Source organism: Columba livia, chromosome 3 (assembly GCF_036013475.1).
Source record: "Columba livia isolate bColLiv1 breed racing homer chromosome 3, bColLiv1.pat.W.v2, whole genome shotgun sequence".
NCBI lineage: Eukaryota > Metazoa > Chordata > Aves > Columbiformes > Columbidae > Columba > Columba livia.
In genome coordinates, this window is record NC_088604.1 from 41,013,198 (window position 1) to 41,023,392 (window position 10,195).

Sequence of the window (10,195 nt, forward strand, 5' to 3'; positions counted from 1 at the left end):
CCCTAACATTCTGTGATTCTGCAACTGCTGTCAGTGAAGGAGTAGGCTCTCCCTACGAGTATATTCATGCAGAAAAAATAATTCATGAAATTGCATCTTGTCTCTGGACTTGCCTCAGTTTTCCTGCTCATGGATCACTTTCTCCTTTCTCATCCTCTTGGCTAGACATGAACTGATGTCCTATTTTCATGTAATATCTCCAATTTCAGCTTCAGCTTTTCAAATCATCTGTTTATTTTCACAGTCAAACAGAAAACAAATTCAAATTATGGACTTAACAAAAGAATTACCATTTTTTCCAGCTTCATTGCAATTATCATTTACTTCAAGGTATTTAAATGTATGAAGTAGCAGACCTGAACTGAACTATAATAATTTTCCTTCTTTCCTCAAAATCTGTTCCTTATAGCTAAATCACTTTCACTACAGGACACCATCCAAGATTAGGTGTAGGAACAGTAGGTGCATGAAGTTGTAACAAAAATACAGTCACAGGAATGATTGTACCACATTTTCCTTCCTGAGCAATATGCCGACATGACAACAGGCCTATCCTGACATGGGCTTGTACTAAAAATACAGAGGTCAAGAGTTTGATTAGTACTTTGGTTTCTATGATTATGTCTATAATTTGTTCGACAGACAGCTTAATGTTGTTAAAATTATTTGTTCCTTTTGTGATTAGAAAATCTTACAATCAGCTAGAAAACACTTGCACTATATGTGCTATGTTAAGTATCAAGGGGATTAAACAACAAAGCCGGTTTGTTTCAGTTGGAAAATCAGCAGTTCAGGGGATTATTCCCCTGGAAATTAAGACATTTACAGTGCCACATACACAACATCATTTGGATTCTGATGGGTCAAATATAAACTTATCATTTGGGTGACTAAAAATGCCTGTTGTTATGAGTAGTCATCTTTTAGTATCACATTAAAGACTCTCTTTTAAGAAGGGTTATAACCTGATTTATCTTATTTTGCTGATACTTAATTGCAGGTGTATATAATCGAGATACAATGCGTTGCCAGTGCCAAACTGTACCATAAAGCTAAGGAAGCTGGCACTGAAAATGTGACCTGAAGGGTGTGGATACTACTTTTGTTCAAGTTGATGGCAAAAACTCTTGCTGATCTGAACAGGAGCAGAATTTGTTCCTAAATGCTAGATGTTGAGCTTGTGAATGAGATTTCTTTTCTTTTAATGTAAATTGACATGTCTGTGTCTGACAGATTATTTTCATTATAGACACTAGGATTACTTCATAGCCTGCGGAATTCATGGCTCCAAACTGTTCTTGGCATTTAGGAAATAACAATTTTAAGCCTATCCAGTCTCTTATTACATTTTGGGTCCTCATGCTTTTGCAAAATCAAACACTGTAACACAAAGCCTATTGCACAGGGCAAGGGAGATGCACAGAAGTTGAATAATACACCGCAGCAAACACACTTTTTCGCTGGTTCCTGACTGCAGTGTCTGCAGTTGAAACATCAAAGGGTAAATTTAGAACTCAGTTTAGGCTGGTGCACTGCCATCAGTTTAAAGTGTAAGGATATAACAGAAAGTAGAATTTACTGTGAAAATAAAGCAAATGTTTGTCACAGGTATTTTTTTTCTTCCTCTAGCTTTTAACTACTTTTTTTTTTTTTTTTAAATTATGAGCTAGTTTTACTTCTATAGAGAAAGAAATCAGCATGCTGCCAGACAGAGCATGCTCCACATCTTTTCCATTTTTTGCCATGTACATGTATCATGCAGGTTGTGATTCCAGTATCTTTTTTTTACAAGATATGATGTTCTATGATTTCAATGATATTCAGAAACTCACCTCATAACATGGCATAAATAGTATCTGTGCAATTGGTCCTTTCACCTGCACAGTATAAACCTGCTAATTCAGGAAATGTGGCACCTCAGACTAAAGAAATTTTTAAAATTCCTTGATCCCAGCTCCAGCTGGCAAATGTAGGAAACACTGACAAAAATAGAGAAAATAGTAAGAGAGGGAGAACAGGGTTTTTCTGTTAAAAACTTATTAAAACAAAAAGAAAGAAAAAAAAAAAAAGGAAGAAGAAAGAAGAAACAGGCTGCCTGTGTTAGGATACATTTTCAAGGAAGAATCATTTAGTCAATTCAATAAATAAATGCTGGCTCTTGTACTGAAGTTCTCAAGAGTCTTAAGCAAATACTAAATGGAAGAAAAGACTAGTCTTTTTTGATAGCAGGAATAAATGTTTTTTCTAATATATTTTGATACTATACAGATGGACTGTTATGTAGAGGATGTAATTATCAATTTCTGTAGAAATTATATTAGCGTCAGTTATGGAATTTTGAATAAAAATTGGATTCTCCCCCAACAGTGAAGCTGGATAGATGGCATCACCTGTATAGTTTTATTCTTCGTAACTGTAGCAGCAGAGAAATCAATTATGGATTCTCTCCTCCTCTCCTCTCTGTTAGTCATATTTGAAGTTTTGATGCTGCACATTCCGTTTATTTGCTGCTGGCCTAATAATCCCCTGCACACTGGGAAAACCTTTGTTCTCTGACAGAAGTAATAAAGCTGTCTGCACGATTCCCTCTTGTGAGACATGGAGCGCTCCCATTTTATTTAATCTGGTGCTGTGCAGCCTTTTCAAAGTAAACACTTCACAGGGACCAAGTAGGGAATGACATACCAGTGACTGGACTGCGTGACCAAAAAAAATTAAAAACTTGCCTGTCAAGGAAAAACACAATGACTCTTAATTTCAGATATTCCCCCTTCTGAAGAAACCTGGGTCAAATGGGTTTTAGCTCTGGTTTCTACTGGAGCGTGTGTCTTCCTGTGGAAGTGCTTCAGCTTTTCCCTGCTCTTCATTCACTCATTCCCACTGAATGGCAGCATGCAGAAAATGAAGAGATCTAAATGCCAGCAGGAGGCTGGCCGCTTTCTTCTAGGCATGTCCTGAGCCCAGTCACCCAGAACAACTTGTGATCCCTGGACAAAGACACTCACAGCAGGTGGCCATATCAAGAAATTTTCCTCCTGGAATTAGATATTATTCCAGGAATCACTACTGAGTCAAACATAATGCCCCATCCTGCTGGGTCAAGTAGGATTTCATTTCAATTTCTTTACACAACGATGCGTTTCATCTTGTCTGTGTACAATGACAGTGCTCAGGCATGAAATAAATTGAAGTGCTTGAAAGGCAGAATTATCCCTTGAACCTGCAGCATTCCCGACCCCAAAAACATACATTGTCAAGTGAGTTCCAGATAAGCAGGATCTTCACCGAGTGTTTGTGCTGCTTGGCTTCCTTTAATCATACTCCCTTTTGTAAAAGGGATTTTTGAGGGGAAAGATAAATCATTGCTGAGGAAAAAGGTCATTTTCAAAAGGCTTTAAGAGCTTCATTTTGTGTGGCTTTTCAAGGTGAAACAGGTAATTCAGAGCAGTGAAAACCTTTTGTATGCAACTTAATTCACAGTTCACACTTCAAGAAGAAAGTAACGAAATAAGCTTGAATAAAATTCTTCATTAAAACTGTTCTCATATGTATGTGAGCCACATTTTGTTGTTTGCTAATACCTTGGCCTGAATATTGAAAAATAAATTTATGACTAATACCGGAGCTTTATATCCTGGCTTTAAATCATCTGTGCTTCCAATATTGGACCATTTTCTTGCTGTAGTACAAAAGACATCAATCATTTCTTCTGGAAATCACTTTTGTAACATGTATACTGAATATACTGATACTGAGACATCCAGGCATATCATTGGCATCCGGCCCACAACCAGGCAGCCACTCATATTTTTAGGGTAGAATAGCAAATGTTCTGCAATGTTTCATGGATAATGAGCCTGCTCTGGATATAGAGACTCTTTCTGTACTTCTTTCAGACTACCAGTGTAGGCCTTCCATGTCTCTGGTCACAGGTTAGACATCTATCTTTTTTTAAGATATCTGCGCTCTATATTTTAACCTCAAGATATGAGCTCAGTGTTAGAATGACCAGATGAGTATACATAACTTGGGTTAGGAGACTAAGTCATGATACTTTCAGCTATAACAAATAAACTTCTCTGTTCTTTCAAACTTTTCCCATTGAACTGGGTATCCTCTAAAGCATGGCTTCAAGCATTTCACAGAGAACAACTGTGCAAAATGTTCAACAATGTTAATTTAATAATCTAATCTTAATAACCCTAATTCAGAAAGTCTTATTTTGTAATGAGGAAAACAATATTTTTTAAACAAGCATCTCTATCAAGAACAGGGAATACAGAAACTGATCTTGTTTTCTTATTTGTTTTGCCCACACATAAAATAATATTGATCAAAATATGCTCACTTTCAACTCTGATCCAGATTATATATTTGCCCGAAAAGTACTGTAGAGACTAAAGCTAGTCATATTTTAGTAGATATAGGAAGAAAAGCTCTAAAAATGGAAGTTTTTCTCTAGATTGCTTCATTCCTTTGTTATTTCCTCTTTTAGGAGATGCAACCAAGATTGCAGATAGAAAATTCATCTTGAGGCATCTCCTGAAGAGATCATATTCCCCAAACTCATATTCTTGTCCCTATCATGTCTGCTTGCTCAACAAAAGATATTACCTCTGTCTCTGCCTCCAAGTCTTTCTTCTGGATTTGCGTTCTTCTGGAATATAGTGTGTTTATCAAGAAGTATCTTAGAGTTTGTACCTAGCACATGACATGGGTCATGCTTATGAGCTGTGGCAAAGTACTGTGAGCCTAGTTTAAATTTTGACTCCATTGCATGGATCAAGTACCCAATTGGTGCTCCTTATCCACTGGAGAGGGTATAAATATAGTGTTGTTCATACAATTACAACTGAAAGGATGAGTTAGTTCATTTAGGACAGACATTAGCTGTATTAAGAAAGACAATTAGCATATTAATCTTTAATAAACAATTCCAAATTAAAAATAAAAATACAACATTTTTTATTTTGCATAATTATTTTTATGATATCCTGGTGGCTATAAGAAGCTATGCCAAATTTAGAGATAATTCTCCTTCAATATGATAATTAGAGCACAGAAACTTTGCCTGGTACATAGGAAATAGCCAGGATAGAAGAGAATAAATACAGTGAAGACATGGTTACACAGAAATTGTTAAGAGTAAAGCAGCTCATGCCATTGTTGATGTCCTTCTGACTACTTTAATATGAGACTATTCTAAATTAGTCTCAGATTTGTCTGTTCCTCCAGAAAGAAGAAATGTGGTCCTACAGGTAATTTGATCACAAGGGCAATGCCCATTTTCACATAGAACCTTTCTCTTCAAGGCCATTGGTAGAATTTTAACCTACAAAGTAAGGTATATCTTCTATTGCAATGAAAATTTTGGACCCAGGTCTACCAATTTTATAGTAAGTCAGAGCCTCTCAGTGCACTCCAGAATCTTCAGAGAAAAGGTTACAGGGGAAATCCTAATTAATTTTCCTAAGTAGATAATTAGCCTATTAATGTGATCTGAATCAGAAATATTCTGGTGTGGATTTACTTATTCAAAATGAGATAGGTCAGAAAAAACCCTTATACTAATTTTAAGTTCGTGACAAAATAAATGTATCAGTCTTGTAGGGAAAAAATGGTCTTTCTCCTAGTTACTATTTAAGGTCAGAATTTACATTCATTCATACCACACACCTATCTGTTGTTCTCAACCTTAAATTTCTGATTTCTTCTTACGTCATGGACATTGTTGTTTTTTATACAGATTTTTTCCAGCTGCTTTCCCTCTATTGTGTTGTTTTGTTTGTTTGTTTGTTTTCTCTATCTTTTTTTTCTCAAAACTTGATAATTCCTAAGTTTATACCAAAAATAGAAAGCAGCTTTACATGTTTCAGAGAGATTGTTTTTGTTTAGTAGGGAAGAGAAGGTTACATTTATTAACAAACAAGCAAACAAATAACAACAAAATAATCCTAAAGTAATCTGAATCTCTGTCAGCAAATATCAATCCATATAAAGTGAGTTTTTTTATTTTTTTTTATTATAACTTAAAAGGCTTTGTGAATTGACTAAAATTCGACTGACTACAATGTGCTAGGTAGTTCATACTCGTGGATTTTTTTTTTTTTTAATTAGGAAATCCATTATTCTATGTGTAAGAATAGTAGCAGTTTTTATAATAATCTAGTGCTCTTCTGTAGGATTATACACAGTACACCAACCACTACAGTTACAGTGGCAGAGATTAAACACATCTTTTAGTCTAGACATGAGAAAGAAATTTTTTACAGTGAGGGTGGTAAAATAGTGGAACATGTTCCCAGAAAGACGGTAGATGTCCTATCCTGGAAACATTCAAGACCAGGCTGGACAGGGCTCTGAGCAACCTGATCTAGTTGAAGATGTCCCTCCTCATTGCAGGGAGTTGGACTAGATGACCTTTGAAAGTCCTTTCCAACCCAAACTACTCTATGATTCTATGATTAGACATCCCATATTTATGAAAGGAAAGATACGGCAGCATTTTTCAGTTATCTTGTCCATTGGCTATGGAACTGAATAAATAGAAGTTCAGGGTTGAGATAAAATGTCTTGGTCATATTATCTTGATCTAAAACTTGACAGCATAAACAATTCCCTGTAATCAGAGCACCAGTAAGCTAATGACCCTGTGGTTTGAGAAGACAGGAAGGAAATTGAGAGGACAATTTGTTTTCATCATTCAACCATGGAAAGCAGCTAGCAATCCTGAAAATTTAACCAAGATACTTAATTGTCTGGATAATTAAAACATACATATCATTTTTGTTCTAACTTACTTAAGATTTCAAACTATTCTACTGAAAAAATATAAATTGAAACAAAATAACTTCCATTTCAGTGTGGTGAAATCACATGAATGTTTAGTCCAGAGCAAAATGTTCCTTCCTCTTCTTCTCAGTGCTAATTCAATTTTTATTTTTAATTTCAGCTGGAATACACACAACAAACTTATTTCATTACTGCAACCTGTCTTACAATTTTTCTATTTCATGAAAAAATGCTACCAGTTCACATTTCATTGTTTTTGTTCATTTGTTTGGTCTTGAATATATATTTTCATTTTTAAAATTAACATAAAACATTATTTCCATGTGTATTTATACTGAGTCACCAAAAGAAATACAGAGAAATTAACTTAAATTCCAACCACAGACATCATGTTATGAAAAAGGTATTCTTATTTCGGCTTTTTTTTTTTTTTTCCAGAATTTGTTAATTAAAGGAAACAAATGCATTTACAACAATTACTATGAATTTCAAAGGGGGAGTTTACATGACCATTTGTCATGTTTACATCAGTGATGAGCACACACACACACCTCTGATAAGTATAGTAATTTATTTTAGAGATGTATTAATTCTTATCTGAAGACTAATTATCATTTGATTGCTAACTCCGTTTGATCCTGAAGTGGTTCTAAGAATATCAGATGAACAAATGTTATAGTTCATGGGAAGCCTAGTTTTTATTTATTTAAAAAACACAAACAAACAAACAAAAACCAAACCAAAACAAACAAACAAACTTCAAAAAAATAGATCATGCTTACAATTGAGTCCAGTTTATGAGTTCTTTTGTGTGCACATATAAAAATATTTAAGCATGTTTTTGTATCAGATACTCCTTATTGTTAGATATGCCTTGATCTGTCAGGTGTAAATTAAAAAGTTGGACAAATGTGCATTTTCTTGAATGTAGGTGTGGGAGCATTCCCCTGTGCCATTTTTTCATAGAAACTCTAGCTTTTCCTGTTGGGAAGTCTAGCCATCCCCCAGGGAAAGATCTTCCATGGGGAATGAGGTATCCAGCCTCACCAGGAATTTATAACCCAGAGTCTTTGGGACTTCTGTTTCTTAACTGTGCAGGTGGCAAATCTGGCACAATAGCACACCAGGATAAGGAACACAAACTGGAATTCCAGGATGACCACCATCTTCAAAGCACTGCACCTACACAGAATTCTTTAATTAGCTCTTTATAAAACTCATATACTTTTCACTGCCAATTCAGCGTTGGCATTCAGCTAATGGCCAAATCGTTTATACCTTTTTCTTCTTTTTCAGTATTATGTATTTATTGAACAAATCATATCCTTGTCTACAGTGCTGTAACCCCTGCATTTTAGAAGAGTACAACAAACAATGACCTTAAATGTTTTATGTAAACTCTGACTTGTATTTACAGTTTCTTAATCTGTGCAAATGAAGAGTGTATAATTCATCAAGTCTTTACAGAGTTTGCTTTCTTTTTGACTCAGTTCTTCTGTAGAGACTTATACTTTGGAATCACAGGAATACTGTTCAAGTGCTTATTTATTCAGTGTCTATAAAATGAAAATTAAGTAAGTCTCTGCAGGTGAATTGTTGTAGATAGTAATGTTATCATATTATCTTGAATAAATCTTTCTGTTCTCCCTCTTCTTTCTATCCGTATATATGTGTCTGTGGGAAAAGGAAGAGGAGTTCTGTGTGAATTTTTGTGTTCTCATTCCCTGCTGTCAGTGAAGATTCACTTTTTGTTCTTTTAGCAGGAAACCGTGCTTTATTCAGCCATTAATTCAAGACCTTATTTTACTATTGTGATTTCCATTTTTATTGTTTACTTCTATACAACAGAATGAGATTTTACTTTGTGAGGCACTGTACACATACAAAAGAAAAAGACAGACTATGGCTCAAAGAATTCACGTCCTTAAGACAGTAAAAGCCTTAACAGATAAAACATACAGAGAAAAAAGCAAGATTAATGATTAATGAATTATACAATAAACAGTCATTTCTACATGTCAGTGCCAGGACCATACTTCTAATATACATGCTTACGCAAGGACCAACAATGACTTTCAGTATTTGGAAAGGGAAAATTCTCTCTCTTACCTAGAGAAGATGTGAAGACAGCAATGAATAAAATATGTAAAAGTATATTCCTGGAACTGATGGTCAAAGAAGACCTTTTACGGGAACGTCAAGAGAAGCTACCAATAAATACCAACCAGTCATCAAAATAAACTAATTGAATTGAGCAGTATATCTCATAACAAAAAAGAGTTTGCTTTATGAAAAAAAAATATTAAAATGTCATTCAAAAACCAGTCACAAAGAACATTATATTTCATTTGATGTTCATTACATATAAAGTTAATAAACTGTATTTAAAGACCAAGAATATAATTACATTCCTGTGCTTCTTTTTATAGGAAGTGTGTTTGAAAAGCTTTATGATTTCTTCATTTTTAAATATTTCATCCAGAAGCATGGGATGTTGTTCTGATTCAAAATTATCATTCAGCTAAGAAATGCAGGAGCTAAATAACAGCTAAAGTAACGGTACAACTTACTAACTTTAGGGATGTAGTCTTTGTCAATTTTAAAAATTAAAGAAGAAAAGTAGTCAAAACTCATTAAAAATTACATCTTCAAAGCTGGTTTATTAATTTTGTTCCTGTTATTGTTATACCAGTAGTACTCATAATCTGCCAGATATCTACCACAATTACTTTTAAGCTTTGAGTGCAATGTTTAGGACTGAAGTTTTTCTAGTTCTGTAAAAGCTTGTTGTGAGGTATCATTGAATTTGTTCTAATAAGCATTTTTGATTCTAATATCTTTTTCTAATTGACCTGTAGGAACACTTTTCACAGATATAAAAGAATTATGTCAATAAAAAGCCACTAAATGTTCTTTTGTATTCAAGTCTTTTAAAATCATAATTCTCAAAAAGCTCTTACTACTGCATAACATCAGCACCAATACAACTTTATTTTCTATGATCCTTTTGTGAAGACTTTATGCACCTTTGATGTCAGTACAAGTCATGCTGGGTCTTCAAGATGGACTTATATTGACAATTGCATTTTCTTCTTTATATGGGAATGATGTGAAATCTATTGGTGTGAAAAGCATACTTACTAAGTGTGCATCAAGACTCAGAGTTCTGATGGCGGAGTAGCTCTGCTAGAAAGATGGAGGATCAGGAGAATGGAGCAAAATCATTAAGAAACTGGCTTGAACCTGTTTTAGTCCTAAAAGTAGAATTCACAATAATGCACCACTGTATGACCGTTTGGCATGTAAGACATGTTTTACAAAATACACAGCTATGTTGTTGAATTTAAAACAGAGATAATGCTACTGCCAGTTAAGTAAACAAGGAAAAGAAAGCCAGTGGCTA